Consider the following 16,054-nt stretch of genomic DNA (forward strand, 5'->3'; position numbering starts at 1 on the left):
ATGAACAAACTGAACTAACAAGGAAATGAGGATAGACTCATAGATGGAGAGCAGAATGACAGCTAGTGGGAAGGGGAGGGAAGGAGGTGGAGGGATTGTGCAAAAAGGAAAAAGGACTCATGGACATGGACAACAGTGTGGTGATTGCTGAGGTGTAGGGGTTATAAGGGGACTAAATGGTAATGAAAAAAGTACAAAAAAGATTAAATCAAAAAATAAAATAAAAATAAATAAAAAGATATTCGATATTGACACAACATAAAGAAAAGTATTTAAAGGTATTATTACTTTATAGTGACTCGTCGTCGTCGTCGTCGGCAGCCGTCCGTCTCGAGAGACGATGGTGTAGCTTCTTAAGAGTCTATCTGCACCGCCGAGAATGGCTGTGCAGTCCGACTCGGGAGTGACACGGTATCTGTCTCCTCCCGTGTTGAATTGACATCTTGCGATGACGCTGGAGTGTCCTCTCCAGTGAAGCTGAAGCTACAGAGCCTGGGCAGGGTGATATGGAGGGTCTGCTGTTGCCCATGCAGCAGACCCCCCCTCTCTTCGCAGCTGAAGGGTCCAAGGGAAAGACAGAGTCAATACAGCTTGGCTTCAGGTGTGCTGCAGGAGTTGCCGGTGTTGACTACAACGTCAAACCGCCTTAGGGACTCCGGCTCCGGATTTTCTGTCGGGGTTTACTCCCTTAGCCTTTCCCCTGAAGAGGTATGCCGCAAGGCAGCGTAAGTTTTTTGGAGTCAGAGTTTTCCTTCTCTGATTCTTTATCTTCTTCTAGTTCTCTAGTTAGAATTTTTTCGAACTCCTGCCGCATTTTGGTATCAGAACCGAAGTCTTCATCGTCTGATGTAGTCCATGAATCATCAGCGCCAGGGTTGCTGGAATGCCAAGACTTTTGCTACTTTCGAAACATGTTTTAGATCTCCTTTCTTCTGTATTTTCACAAGTTAGTTGATGATTGCTGTCAGAATACTCATTCTCTATAACAGGGAATGGTTGGTTATCAGTTTGTTCACTCTTCCTTTGCTGAACCGATCCATCGCTGTCATTGGCATCAGCACTGTACATGTTTTTTATTACTTGAATTTCACTACTGTTGTGCCTTCTTTTTCTTCTTCAACCTTCGCTTCTCCACCCGGGGGCCGGCCTCCTGCTGCCGCCCCCGACGCCACCGCCGCCGCCGCCGCTGCTGCTGCTCTTCTCTCGGCTCTGTGGTGGGTGAACCTCGGCGGCTGGTGTGGGCTGAGGGAGGCGCGACCCAGGGTCTAATACCTATAGAGACTAATACCTATTATAATATTATGATCTTGAAAGGGATTTAATATGTGATAATAATTAATTTCCTATTGCTGTTTTAACAAATAATCAAATTAGTGGCTTAAAACAACACATTTATTTTCTTATGGTTCTGGAACTCAGAATTATAAAATCAAGGTGTTGTCAGGATGAGATCCTCTGGAGGCATCAGGGAGAAGCAGTTTCCTTCCCTTTTCTAGCTTCAGGAAGCCGCCAGCATTCCTAGGCTTCCAGCTTCTTCCTCCGACCACAAAGGGCATCACTCCAACCTCTAGTCCTGCCATCACTTCTCCTTCTCCTGACATTAATGCTCCTGTCTACTTCTTAGGAAAATTCTTGTGATTACTTTGGGCCTGCTTAGATAACCCACGATAACCTCCCCATCTCAAAATCTTTAACTTAATCGTGTCTGTTATGTCTCTTTTACCATATAAGGTAACATAGTCACATGTCCCAGGAATTAGGACCATTAGGCAGCCTGCCACAAACTCAGTCAGGTTCTGGGACTAGTTATGGTGTTATAGAGACACATAAAGAGGCTCAGGCAGCCTTACAGACTACATGGGAAAAGAAGTGGAGGAAAGCACCTGCTTAAAGTGAGTAACAGTAAAAGCAGCTGGGCAGGCTGAGGGCCAGTGTTTCTAAAGCTCAGGAATAGTCTAAACCTATGGCAATAAAGTTAATTCCCAGTTTCCATCAAGTTCTCCATCACAGTATATCAAATTTCAATTTATTTGATAGCATGAAGATATGAAAGATATACATCTGCTTTGAAAATTGATTTCATTCAGACTATGAATTCTAGCAATCATTTCAAGTCCATGTCCTAAAAAGTTTTTATGTAAATACAAAATAAAATACAAATCAGTAAAGCCAAAACAATTTTGGTTTTGGAAATAAATGATGAGTTGGGATTTGGGATTTTTTTGTTTTGCAAAATTTTCCCAATCCATTCTCTATAAGGCATTTGAATGGTTTTGAAACTTTTCAAATATAACGGTCACTTTTTAAAAATAGTCACTATAGTTTATACATATATGAGTCAAGAGACAACTTCAATATTCTATCACTGGGTAGATTAGCAAATAGGAGTTCTTTTCCCAGTTTTAACTTTTTAGTAGCTGGATAACCATACGCAAATGACATAAATTCTTTTTTTTTATGATTTTCAATACCTTTATTAAGAAATATCAAAAGTTGATTACAGTTCCATACACAGTTTTACAAAGTTCAAGTGAAGGGGAGCATAGGGATGCCATCAATGTGCATGTTTGAACACTAGGGTAGAAAAGGTCACCCTGTAACTCCTGTCATCTTGTTGGGTAGTGTGGTCCAAAAACATGCTTTTCCCCATTTCCACCAGGTCTCACTCAGCACAATACCTTGAGTTACTTGAAAGAGTTTTAATACATTATAAATACTTGTTAAATATTTCTCCTTTTATTTTGTCATCACCCTTCCCTGAAAAAGCTGTACAAGAAGCACATTTGACCCCATTCACTGCTGTTTGTATTACATCTGCACAAAGCCTGGTTTGAGAGTTGCTAACCAGTGCAAGTTACACATTACCATATTACACTTGGGAGAGAACCCACACACATTGTTATTTTTTATTTAACATTTAACAACAACAACAAAAAGTAATCACTCAACTTAGAAACAAAACACCATGGTCATTCAGTGGAACAGTTAAGTATGGGACACGCCTGTCAATTCCACTGAGGTCCTCACAAGCAGCCAACAGCATGTCTGAAAACAACTGAATGCAGAACACCCACATAGAATACAGAAAGGGATCTTCTCAGGCATGGAACATCATATTCTTTTGTTGGGGACGTTGCATCAGAGGGGAATTACACGTTCAAAATAATCGGGGCTAGTAGGTCACTGGCACCCGATGGGAACAGCAGCGGTTTGGCGTGCCTTGGTGAAGGCTTGTGCTGGGTTATCTAAAAGTAGATTTTAGAAGAGATTGTCCAGCAACATCAGCAAGAGCCATCTTCAGAGGAAGGACTCCTTGTTCACCCACATGAGACTGCGTGTCTCATTGGGCTTGCATTCATACTCAATGACAGATAACGGGCTTGCCCACTGGCGGTGGTCTCGCTTATGGTAATTGTAGAACTTGACTTGTCACACTGTCTCGAAGGTCCCAATGTCAGTGAACGGCATGGTGATCTGGATGGGTTGCTGTTCTCCACTCTTGGTTGGGGCCACACTTTCTGTATCATATGTGCCCATATAAACAACTCTGTTCCCATCAGGCTCTTTCGACTTCAGTTCCAGTAGGACAACCACACCACCGATGGAAATGTTCTCAACCTGTAGCGTGCTGGGCTTAATCTTCACCTCCACCTCGTAGGAGGAGCCGGTGAGCAGCATGATGGTGCGGTTCTGGTGGAAGCGCTGCCCGTCCACTTTGAAGAAGACTGGGCCATCATTGGGCTGGATCCGCAAAGCGATGGAGAGGTGCACCAGGCCCGGCAGGTCCCCCATGGCTGGGCGCAGAGCCGGCGCGGAGACTCCGGGGGTTGCCATAAATTCTTTAAGCCTCAGTTTCTTCCTCTGAGAAAATGAAGAGAATTAGGAATTGCATAAATTGCTTCCAACTCTAAATTCTATGAGTTTAAGGCTGTGTGCCCTTATCACTCACACGGTATAACCCCATTATGGTGAATTCCCCAGAAGCTTTACAATTTTTGGTCAAAATAAAATGTTAGAAAAGACTTCACTATTACAATTCACATATTGTTTCCATAGACGCAAAGATGAAACAGACAAAAGAGAGATTTTAAGGGAAAGGAAAACCATGGAACCCATTATTACAAAGAAAGGAACAGTTCCCTCTATTTTAATCCATCTTCACACAAGCTCTGAATGCTGTCTATGTAGTGGATACTCTGGGAATTTGTGTATTTTTCCAATAGGAGTTGAAATTTAAGTGACGCAGAAAGCAAAAAAAGAAAAGATGTTGCTAGCTGATGTCCTGACAAAAGAATTCAAGAACTACATAAAGGTGTTGTGATCTTAGTTATACAAGGCAAAGAGCAGACAAACAAGCTATTTTGACAAACTGTAACGATGACCAAGAAAAGCATTTGTAGAGGAGCATTTAGAGCATAGAGCAGCAGAGGACTGTGTGGGCCGTTAGCAAGGGCAGAGAAATAACTTTCTTAGGGCAAACTCTTTTTTTGTAACAGTTTTCTTATAATTACATATTTAACTATAAATACGCCTTTACCTGGTGGAGGCCTGCGTGGTCTGTTTACTTTGTAGTGGGTCCCACTAGCACCCACTGGCTATATGTGGGAAAGAGCAGGGCATGTTTGTAGAGTACAGATGGATGCCTCCGGCAGTAGGCAGTTCTGTCTTCCCAGAAGAACCAGCTTTTTATGCAGAAGGGTTTAGAAAATGAGTGGTAGGAACCACTCTGTTCAGACAAAGCCAAAACACTACCATTGCTCCTTTCACATGCATAACTGGAGACTACTGGCTTTAAACCTCTTGATTACAAAAACCAGTAAACAAGAGAAATAGCATGATTTTGTTACCAAATGAGAATGAACTGGGTTACTGGGGAAAGGCAACTTGTTTCACTAAAGATTGTCTAAAATAAAACAAATTTGGTCATGGATGCTACTAAAAGCCTTTCAAAACCAAAACGTCCCCTGACTACTAATCAAAGTTTGACTCATGATGAAGACAATGGTTGCATAGACAAAACAAAATCAAAATTTAAGCACTTACCTAATTATTTATATCAAAGACATAATTTGAGCTGTCTAGATTCCAATATGCTTCCCCCCCGTTCTCCAAACCAGGCACATGATATGGAAAAATCTAGGTTATTTCTCCTAAAGCACAGTAGGAAACAGTTTTTCAGGAAAAATCACATTCTCAAATGAGTGCCAAAATAAACAACGCTTTTCCTCCTTTGTTTGTCTTTGTTTTTTCTGACTTGTTACTCATCACCTCATCACTGATCACAGGGACAAGACTGGCACATTTACTGATGGACAGGTGTCCTCCATTAGACCTAGCATGCGGATTATAAGGGAAGCTAGAAAATATAAAACCAAGAGAACACAGGATATCAATTCTGAACATGGTTGCTCAGAATCTTTTTAGGGCAAGCTGGTGGATACAGGCAGAAATCCATGCTGACTCAACACTTCAAGCTTTGCAGTGTCACAGAACATTAAGTGTCAAAGGGTAGACTGACATCCTAACACCCAAGTACAAACACATAAAACAAGTTCCCAGGCACAAGATACAGTCTCTCGTGGCCTGGGCAGGTAATTGCATACTTATGAATATTATATATTCATGTACAATAGTCCCTCTCTATATCGCAGTTCACTTATCATGGCCTCACTGTATCGTGGGATTTTTAAAAACATTATATTTAATTATTTGTCGTGGATTTTTCTCTATATCATGGGATTTTGTGGTACTGTACAGTAAATACTAAACTAAATGTAAGGTTCCTACTTCGCGGATTTTCATCTATCGCAGGGGGTCTAGAAAATAATACCCGCAATAAGTGAGGGATCACTGTATATGTGAGTATTATCCCTTTAGATTGAGTTTTCCAAATAATATAGTCACATTTATTAATTTTGTTCCTCTAAGTGGTGTTTTGGAAAATGATGAGCAGCCAGGCCTTTAGGGTTAAAATTTTTGGTAAGTAACCTGACTATAGCTAGTCTTTGTTTCTAACTATTATATTTGAAAGACTATTGACTTGCTCAAACTAGTGATTCCTTTGTATAAGTGCTGAAAGGCTAAACTAACTTATGGTCACCAAATATCTCCATGGAGAAGCAATAAAGCATTGTCACTGTGCAGGTCACGTCTCAAGGTACCAGTTAAGCATCGCTCTTGATATATCATATCGGCAGCCGTCTGTCTCGAGAGACGATGGTGTAGCTTCTTAAGAGTCTTATCTGCACCGCTGAGAATGGTTGTGCAGTCCGACTCGGGAGTGACACAGTATCTGTCTCCTCCCGTGTTGAATCGACATCTTGCGATGACGCTGGAGTGTCCTCTCCAGTGAAGCTGAAGCTACAGAGCCTGGGCAGGGTGATATGGAGGGTCTGCTGTTGCCCATGCAGCAGATCCCCCCTCTCTTCGCAGCTGAAGGGTCCAAGGGAAAGACGGAGTCAATACGGCTTGGCTTCAGGTGCGCCGCAGGAGTTGCCGATGTTGACTACAACGTCAAACCGCCTTAGGGACTCCGGCTCCGGATTTTCTGTCGGGGTTTACTCCCTTAGCCTTTCCCCTGAAGAGGTATGCCGCAAGGCAGCGGAGGTTTTTTGGAGTCAGAGTTTTCCTTCTCTGATGTGCCCTGACTGGAAGATCGAACCAGCGACACATAGCTTGCAGGCCGACGCTCAATCCACTGAGCCAAACCAGCCAGGGTATATTGTACTGGGTATATCGCTCTTGATATAACATAAACAAAAAAGGGGGCATTAATAATACTTTATGATTACTTTTTAATTTTTCTCTAAAATGGATTAAAATGTCTAATTATTATTGTGTACGCACGCGCATGTGTGTGTGTGTGTGTGAAAACTGGAGCAAATTAACCCAGTAAGGTGACAGAGAGATTGCACTGAAATAATTTCTTTATGCCCAATATGCTCTACACAATGCCTAAACAACAGGATACATAAGTTAAAAGCAGTGATTGAGAGCAAAGAGGGCAAATAGCTAAATGACTGAATTGTCCACTTTCAGCCAGTCTCATGCTTCTGCTTCAAAAAGCTAGCAGTCAATCATTTCAACCACCTCATCTGCAAAATGGTACAAGTCTCAGGTGCAATTTCAAAATTCCCTCTGAAGATAAGCCATTGAGCAAGAAAATCTATAAAGTACCTGCGGCTAAAAAACAGGCAAAATTATATTTATTTCATGGGACATCAGACAGAAATCGCTGAAATTCAAAGCAAGACATTAGGTCTGTGATGTAACCAGATTACCTTAATTATATAAGCCAAATGTTTTTCTATTGCATCACGGAAGCAAAACAGCAGGACCGTTACTGTTGCTTGTTCACAGGCCAATATGCAGTTCCTTGGAAATGTTTCTGTGGACATGTAATTATTTTAAAATCAGAAAAGATGCCCCATGTTTTACTGGAGGAGAAAAAGGACATGTCTTGAACATATCTTCTCTAATTTTCAGCTTGGTTCTCAGATACATTTTAAATTTTATTCAAATTTGTTTTCCATAAGAGTTTTATGTGTAGCACTCTATATGACATAGCCATAAAATGGAAAAAAAATATTCAAGGTAATAGTATACTAATGAGCTTTAAATTGTCACACAACCAAAGGAATTTCTTATTAAATACATAAAAGTTCGTGCTGAGTGGGGGTTGGGGTGGAGGAAAAAAAAAAGAAGTTCTCACCAACATTGTACCTGCTGTCATAGAAATGTGAAGATATTCGACCAAATCCCATTTTTTTAACATACAACTTGCCTCTACTTAGGTAAACATGACCCTTCCTATTTATGCTGCAAGAACTAAAGGTCCAATCTGTGAAAAATTTCACAATATTTAAGCAGATGTTTGAACATCTGTTTCTGTGTTTACAAAAAGTAAACAGGCCCTTCAGAAAGGTGCCCTACATGAAATTAGTTTCTGTCTTGTGACATTGCTGACTCTGTGTTGAGCAGTGAGTTTTGCATATTGGAAGGTGTGCCCTGAGGCCTGAAATAGCTCAAAGGTGAGACACGCCTCAACCACAAACAATGATGTTTGCAATGACTATTTAGGGCAATCAATGACCACCGCTGGATTCAGAGCAGAATGCAGGTGGGTTAAGTCTCATGTTTATTAGTATGACTTAGTGAACAGAGGCCAAAAGGTTTTAGTCTGAGTCAAACAGAGTGAAGGAAGGAAAGCGGACTCCTGTAGGGACAGCCTGAGAGTTGCTCGTCAGTCCCTGAGGAACAGGCTGATGTAATGGTGTAAAACCTTCCTGTCTCTGAGCTGCAGAGAATAGCCCAAGGGGCCCTCGGCAAAGATAATGTTGCTTTCATCTCATGTAAGTGGGAAATCAGAACTGAAATAGTTGCCTACATAGGAACCAGACAACCTGGGGTGTCTTTTTATAATCTGTTTTAAGTGTGCTCTGGGTATGTCCGAGCCAAAGTGCCAGTCCTGAGGGTCTCAGTGTGGGACCTGTGTGGAGGGATAGTAATACCTTTGGTGGGGCTTTTGGGAAGACTCTGGGAGAGAGCTGTGGACAGGGTATTGGGATGTAGCCTCAAATTAGTCCTCACCTGGGAACCAGGTACCGCACTAGCTTTCCCAAGGTCAAAAGGTTTTGGAAATTATCTTCCTGCCCTCAGGCTCTCATATATTAATCCATTCTCCGAGAATTATCTTTTCAAGTTTACATGAACATAAAAGTAATGCATGTCTATAACAAAAAGATGTTAAATATGAAAAACAAGAGCCAAAAGCACTCATAATGCCACTTTTATTTTTTTGATGGCTATGAAATGACAAATAAAATTTCTCCTTTCCTTCTCTCCTGCTTCATCAGTCCCCAGATCTGTAGCTACTACCAAGAGGTCGTTTTATATTCTTCCATACTTTATACTATGCTTATTGGACTATATAATTTTGTTGGTTTTTCCAAATGAAAATAGAATCAGTTTATGAATATGATTTTGCATATTCATATGAGTTTTTTGTTTTACTCACAATAAATATTTTTTCAAGTTTGTACATATAAATCTATTACTTTTTAATTACTATCTGAAATTCTTTTAATGAATATTCTATAATTGACTCTACCATTTTCCTATTGATTGAGAGTTCTTCCCCAATTTGTGGCTAGTAAACAACACTACAATGAATGTTGCTAGACATATACTTTTTATGTAATTAAGCAAATATTTCTGTAGGTTAAGACCCCTAGAAGTAGAATTTCTGTTGAAATTGTTGGGTCAAAGGTCATGCATATTTTAATATTAATAGGTAATGTCTATCTTGACTTACAAAAATCTATGCCCCTATTCACTCCCATCAATACAAGATGGACCATTTTCCCTCACCAAAGGTGGGTGTTATCAATCTATTGAAATATTGCTAGTCAAGTAAGATATCTTATTTGATTTTCTTTTATTTAGTTATTACTGAAGTATCTGTTTTTTCCTAATTTGACATTTATATTCTCTTATTTCTGTTTGTATATTTTGTCAATTTTCTTTTTGGCTGCTTATCTTTTTCATATTTATTAGTAGAATGTTACTAAAATATTATGACATTAATCTTTTGTCTTCACATATATTTTGCTCCTAATATCTCACTCACTTATCTTTTACCTTCATTTTTATTGTTTCAAGTATAAGTATTTTAATTTTTATGGTCTGTAGATTTATATTATGCTAAGAAAATCCTTCCTCGACCTATAATTATAAATCTGTTTCATTCCTTTTCTTCTAGCATTTTTGTAGTTTTGGGTTTATTTTTAATGTCTAGATCTTTAATCTATTTGGAATTTATTTCTTTAAAAGATATACATAGTGTAGAGATCTAACTAGATTGATAAGTATCTTAATGTAATTTGAAATAATCCTTTTGCCTATCATTTCTGAAGTTCCACAATTGTTTTTATACTAATTCCCAGATATTGGATATTTTCAAAAGATACATTCTCTGTGTGTGTGTATGTGGGTACAGCTGCCATATATATGTTTTAATATCTGGTGAACGAGTTTCCTATATTACAGACCTCATCTTAAAGGCAGCAATAATGCCATAATGTCTATGGTCTACTGGGCTTAAAACAATAAATAAAATTATGCTCAAAAAACAGTGATTAACTTATTAAAAAACAATACTATTCAAAAGCATGTACACAATGGTGTGTAATTAGTTTTTTTTTAATACTGCAAAATATCTAGTTTAAATTAATATGTAAAATATTATTGTAGAAACTTTATTTTTTAACATTATCTCACCATCTGGTTGGAAAAAAAGCTTTTCTAAAAAGCAATTTTCTATTTCTTTTAGCTAAGAGTAAATTATTGCTACTGCATTTTACAGTTCATGTCATGACATAGCTCCAATTAGGAAACAATTTATTCTGCCCCTTAAGACAGAATAAGGGGCTTGCAGTGGCAGTCCATTTTGCCATTGCCAGGCCTCTAGCCCAACAGAAATAGAATTTTTTCACAGATGCATAGTTCCCAAGAGACCAAGTCTCTGAAATATTCTCTCAGAGTCTGTCTGCATTCTCAAAAATATCTTTGTGTCAACACAGGTGAAACAATTTTACACAAAGTATTATTCTTACTAGCACCAAAGTATAAAAAAAAAACTTTTTTAAAAAAGATTATTTAATTATCCGGATAGAGTTAGCAAGAAGGACGTTATCAATGAGAGGCTACTATTGGCATAAGGTATAGTATAAATGTATCAGGGCAGGAGGAGGCCAACCCCAAAGTCCCCACAGCTCATGGTTTTGGGGATGGGGGAAGGAGATAATACAGCTTTTAAGGTACCTTGCATATTTATGGCTGGTAGCTAGTTTCTTAGTTATGTACATAGTTGTGGCCACTGCCTGGCATCAGGGAGATGGGAGGAACTGTGACCATAGAGTGGTAGTAGAGAGCTCATGGGGCCTGTGTGAAAGTCTTGTGATAGTCATTAGTGGTCACCGTATCCACTGTGTCACAGGCAATGGTTAGGATTTAAATGTAAGGTAGCAGCCAGTTGGCACATAGGACCATGTGGCTTGAAAGATTGTAGAGGGACCCCACCAGCCCACCATAAAGTCTGATGGGAAGAAGGGCTCCCATCCACCATGAGAAAAAGCATGATGGAAGGAGCATGTTAGAGGAGCGTGATGGAGTAGCAGGTTGTAGCAGTCATGTGAGAAGAGGTAGCTATGCAGTTTGTAGTCAGGATCCAGCCATGCAGTTTAGGCTAGTAAGAAAGCAGACATGTTGCTGTTTTGATTGTACCCATTTCAACTAACTCAAAAGCCATCAAGGACTCCACCTTACAGACCCGGATTCTTTCTGGATTTTTGGAACTTGGGACATATGGAGAGGACACTCTCTTAGGACTCGTGTCTTTCCTGGACTTCACCATGATCCAGTGTAACATGGCACATGCTTTTCTGGACTATTACACAGAGATTGGTGACATCATGCCCCAGATCCTGAAGAAGAGAGTTGACAGATAAAAAATGGGTAACTATTGGGTTTGTGGTTGGCTTACAGCCTTTTGGGGAACAAGGGAAGTGCTGAGTCTTGTAGGAGAACAGGGCTCTGAGCAGGAGTGCTTCCAGCCACCCTCCCCCCAAGCTTGGAATATTGTAAATAAAGACCTGTCTGTCTCAAAACTGATTATTGGTTCTCACACAAAGGGAGCATGTGAACAAACCCCCCCCCCCTTTGCTCAGTAACATAAACTCGATCACTCTTTCAGCTCCAGTGAATGTTCACTCCCTTATTACTAAAGCCACAGACATCCTAGACCAGAAAGGCTCTGGTTGGAGTTGGATGGGTGGAAGGATCAAGCCAAAAAATAAATAAAAAATAAAAAAACTCATGGACACAGACAACAGAGTAGCAACTGAGAGCAGGGAAGTAGAAGTAGGGGGAATAAATAGTAATGGAAAAATACAATAAAAAAGAGAAAACTGGTTTCTCTTTTCTATCCTAATGGCTTGGACAGAAAGAGCCCAGAGGCCTGAGAGGGGGGAAACCTAAAATATTTCCCTCAGTCCAAACTAAGTATAATGGGCAAAAGGGTTTTGGACAGGTGAGATGTACCTGGCATACCTTCCTCCAAAGAAGCCCTTCTTTTCCCTAATGTGGGACATTGAAAAATTAATACCTGTCTTTTGTCATCTAGTGGTTACGGATTGAATGATGTCCTTTAACCCTGTTGCCCCGAGAATACAACAAGGATGCCAGCCTGTTAAACCAAGCATGCCATTGTCCAGAGACAGCCAACCAACCTGGAGTCTGCACGATCCTTCCCCTTGTGGGAAGGCCACCCTCCCTTCCACACCCCCCACTCTTATTAGGGATTTCTTGACCCACGGGTAGGTAGGACGACGACCATGTCCAGCTTGAAGCAGCTAGAGGAGCTCGAGACCTTCGTCCATTGTCCTTTATAAGATTGTAAAGGGTCTTAAGTCTGAGAGGGAGGGATTGTTATTTTTTATTGTTAAAATATTTAACTAATTAATTATTTTTTAAAAAGAAGAAGAAGAATATATGAAAGGGTGAGGCAGGAGGGCCTGTATGTACGACCCATGGGCATGGACTTGGAGAGGGGATTGTTGGGGAAGGGGGGTGCTGGGTGGAGGGGAGCAAAGGGGAAAAAGTTGGAACTATTGTAACAATATAATCAATAAAATATAGTTAAAAAAAATGAACTGTTATGAAGAAAGAAGTATGGGGAAAGAGTAGAAAGAGACACCACAAAAAACGACTTCAACCCAGGAGACTAGTTTTCCCAACTTCTCCATTTCTGCATCCTTGTTATGCAGTGTAAACATCTTCCCAAGAAGAATGAATGGAAATGTATACAGACCAATGAATTATTAATGTTTTTCATGCTGTGAAGCTAAGTGATGAAATGTTTTCTAAATTAGCTTGGCATGAAGATGTGGGTTTTTCACCACTAGGCTGTCTTTGTAGCTGCTGAAGAATACTCAGGTAAAGATCACACATTTTGAGAACAAATCTTCCTAAAGAAATTATTGAACACCCCCCACCTCTACAAAAAGACATAGATTAAGTGCTCTCAAGGGAGTGTTAGCATCTGTCGGCATACCTGATTGTCAGCTTCTTCAAATTAACAGAGATAATTAAGCCAGGCATAATCTGCATATTAAGTAAATATCTGGGTTTTTTTTCTTAGCCAAGATGATGCCATTATTATTAAAACTGCTCTGTTGTCCTTTAAAGATTGTATTGGCTACCCTGCTTTGTGTACATGTCTATGTGTAAGTGTCTTAACCCCCACACTAGGGCTAGGACTATGCTTTACTCATTTGTATACCCTTTACATATCCATTATTCATTTTATATCCCTCTCTGCATATTGCTTTGCACAGAGTAGGTGTTCAGTAAAGATAGTAGGTGAATTATATGAAACATCAAATATTTTCTACAAAAATATGATCTATATGCTCACCTGGTCCTATATGATTCATATCAGAGAAGTCAGTACCATTCCAAAATGTAATATTCACAGTAAGGTTTAAAAATACAGTCATCAGGTATTCTAAAAACACTGTATAGAATAACAGTTTGTAGATATGAATTGAAATCAGTTAGTCTCCGGTTCTTTTGGATTAGCTCTTGTGTTAACATACCAAAAGAAGGAAATGCACATCTAACACCTTAAACATAGACCTGGCTTGTTCCTCTACACATTAAGACTTTAATAGTTATTACATTAGATCTGTTCTTATGCATATTTTTTATATGACCCTCAGAATTAAGTAGGAAACAACACTTCAAACACTTAAAATAAAGGTAACAAACTGTAGGTCAATTATCTAATATGGATACCTGTGTGGCTCTCCTTAGAACACCATCCATCAGTTTTGTGGTTCTAAGTTTCTCTTTTTTTGGGGTGGGGGTTGCTCTTAGTAGGTGTTTTAAAGAGAATTCCCAGAAAAGGGGTTGACAAGGTTTAGGAAGAAAAATGGTCCCAGACAAGAGTGCTGAGGTCAGAAGTATAACATACATTCCAAAGGTCAAACTAGAGTACAGGAGAAAAAATCATGGAAAGAATTTTGTCATTTTACTATATGATATATCATTATACTGTACACCTTAAATTTATATAATGATATATGTCAGTTATATCTCAATAAAAATGGGGAAATAATTTTGTTATAAGATTCTGGGAAACACAATAAGGAGATTGGGAGTCAGGGTGATGGTTAAGGGGTGGTTCTTAGGGATAGGCTACTCAATTTAGACTCATTCCAGACCCCACCATCAGCTACACTTAAGACCAGTGATGTATTGTTACCTTGCACTGAATAGGAGGAATAGGAGGCATAGGAGTTCAGAGGCTGGGCAGGAGAGCATCGTCTGTACCTGCAGCTTAATGGGTCTGGGACAGGCAGTAACAGACCATGGCATTAAATTTATTAATGGGCCAGCATTCTCTCCCCACTGTCCCACTCATACTAAGTGACGATATCCTCAATTCAAACATGCTGCCTTGAAAATATTTATTGTGAATCATCATAATCATCACCATCATCATCATTTTCTCTTGAAGATGGAGTTAATGAAGATAAACAAGCAGAGTAAGTGGAAAGGCAAAAATGTTTTTAAAAATTTGTAAACTGATTTTATGGTTTTTAATTACACGATACAATGTCCATTATATTTATAAACAAGTGTATGAAATGATTATCAATAGAACACTGTCCTTGGGGCCTGTTCTATGAAATTGTCTTTCTGTGAGCTAATTTATTTAAACACATACATACCACTTTTTACACTTCATCCAATAAATTATGTGAGATAAGATAAAGAGGATTCCATTTTATACCAAATTTCCCTCCATGAAGGATTTTAATGAAGTAGTATAGACCGGGAACTAGGAATCAAAAATTACTATCAAGGCCAGTAATCTGAAATAGGATGTCCAGCAAAGTAAAAGCAGTAAAACAGTGTGGAAAACAGTCAAGCAAAACAAAACTAGATTTAGAGCCTAAAATAGAGTAAAAGTCCAAATAAGTGTTCAAAATAACAAGATCACTAGATCAGAATGTCAGGAAAACATAAGAAAGCCAGTCATTCACTACAGAGGATTCAATCGGAGACTCCACACTTGTGAAGGTGTCTGAGAATAGGTACAGGACAATGGCTTACCAGAACAGGCTAGCTGGTCAGCCCCCAAATAGTCTGAATAGCTTATAAACTTAAAACTTAAAAAAGAAAAATTATCCCCAAGGCATTTTACGAAAGTATATTAGAAAAGCTTTCAGTAAAATCTTATCTTTGCTTAACCCAGTCTTATCTGCCATCACTGTGCAACAAGAGCCCACTAAACAGATTAACTCATATCTCTCAAACAGGCTTTGTATTTTTCTACCTATATATCTTTTGCTAGTTATTCCCCCAATCAAATAATGCCTTCTATCATACTCCTCTCTGCCGAAACATTCTCTATTCAATAAGACAAACTCAAGTCCCAGATCTATCATGAGGTCATTTTTTTTTTTTTAATTAATCTCAACTTGAAATGATTTCTCACTCCTCTGAACACTCAGGTCAGCCTTTGGTTCCTCGAATTACTAATTGTATTTTCCTGTTCCTATAATTAACTGGATTGCTAGCAATTTGATGAAGCAGTGATTGCATATCACCACCTCTGGATCTCTATTGTACATTAAGGCACTCAATAAAGATTTGATGAACTGAACTGGAAGTCTTCTTGTCTTAGCGTATATATCTCTACATCTTTCTAGCCCCAGCACACACTTTACTATAAGGTTAAACAACTTAAAATGGTACCCAGTACTGATTGTGATCCTTTAAAATACAAACACATGTTTAATTTTCTTTCTTTCTTTTTTTTTGCTAGTACATTTCATCTTCCAAAACAACATCATCATATTGCTAGAATTTGAAAATTCTTTACCAAATGGAATTAGGCCAAAGCTACAACCCTACAGAGGAGAAAGTACAAATCACATGATCTTGATCTCAGTTCCTTATTTCCCAAAGCATAAATAACCATTACAGA

At 39.1% G+C, this 16,054-nt stretch overlaps 1 pseudogene; it reads right to left on the reverse strand.

Annotated features, from left to right (window-relative positions):
- Positions 1–2,854: 2,854 nt before the first annotated feature.
- Positions 2,855–3,792, reverse strand: LOC149995917 (CB1 cannabinoid receptor-interacting protein 1 pseudogene; annotated as a pseudogene).
- Positions 3,793–16,054: the final 12,262 nt, after the last annotated feature.

This window comes from Furipterus horrens, unplaced genomic scaffold (genome assembly GCF_987537825.1).
Source record: "Furipterus horrens unplaced genomic scaffold, mFurHor1.1.pri manual_scaffold_12, whole genome shotgun sequence".
In the NCBI taxonomy this organism is placed as follows: domain Eukaryota; kingdom Metazoa; phylum Chordata; class Mammalia; order Chiroptera; family Furipteridae; genus Furipterus; species Furipterus horrens.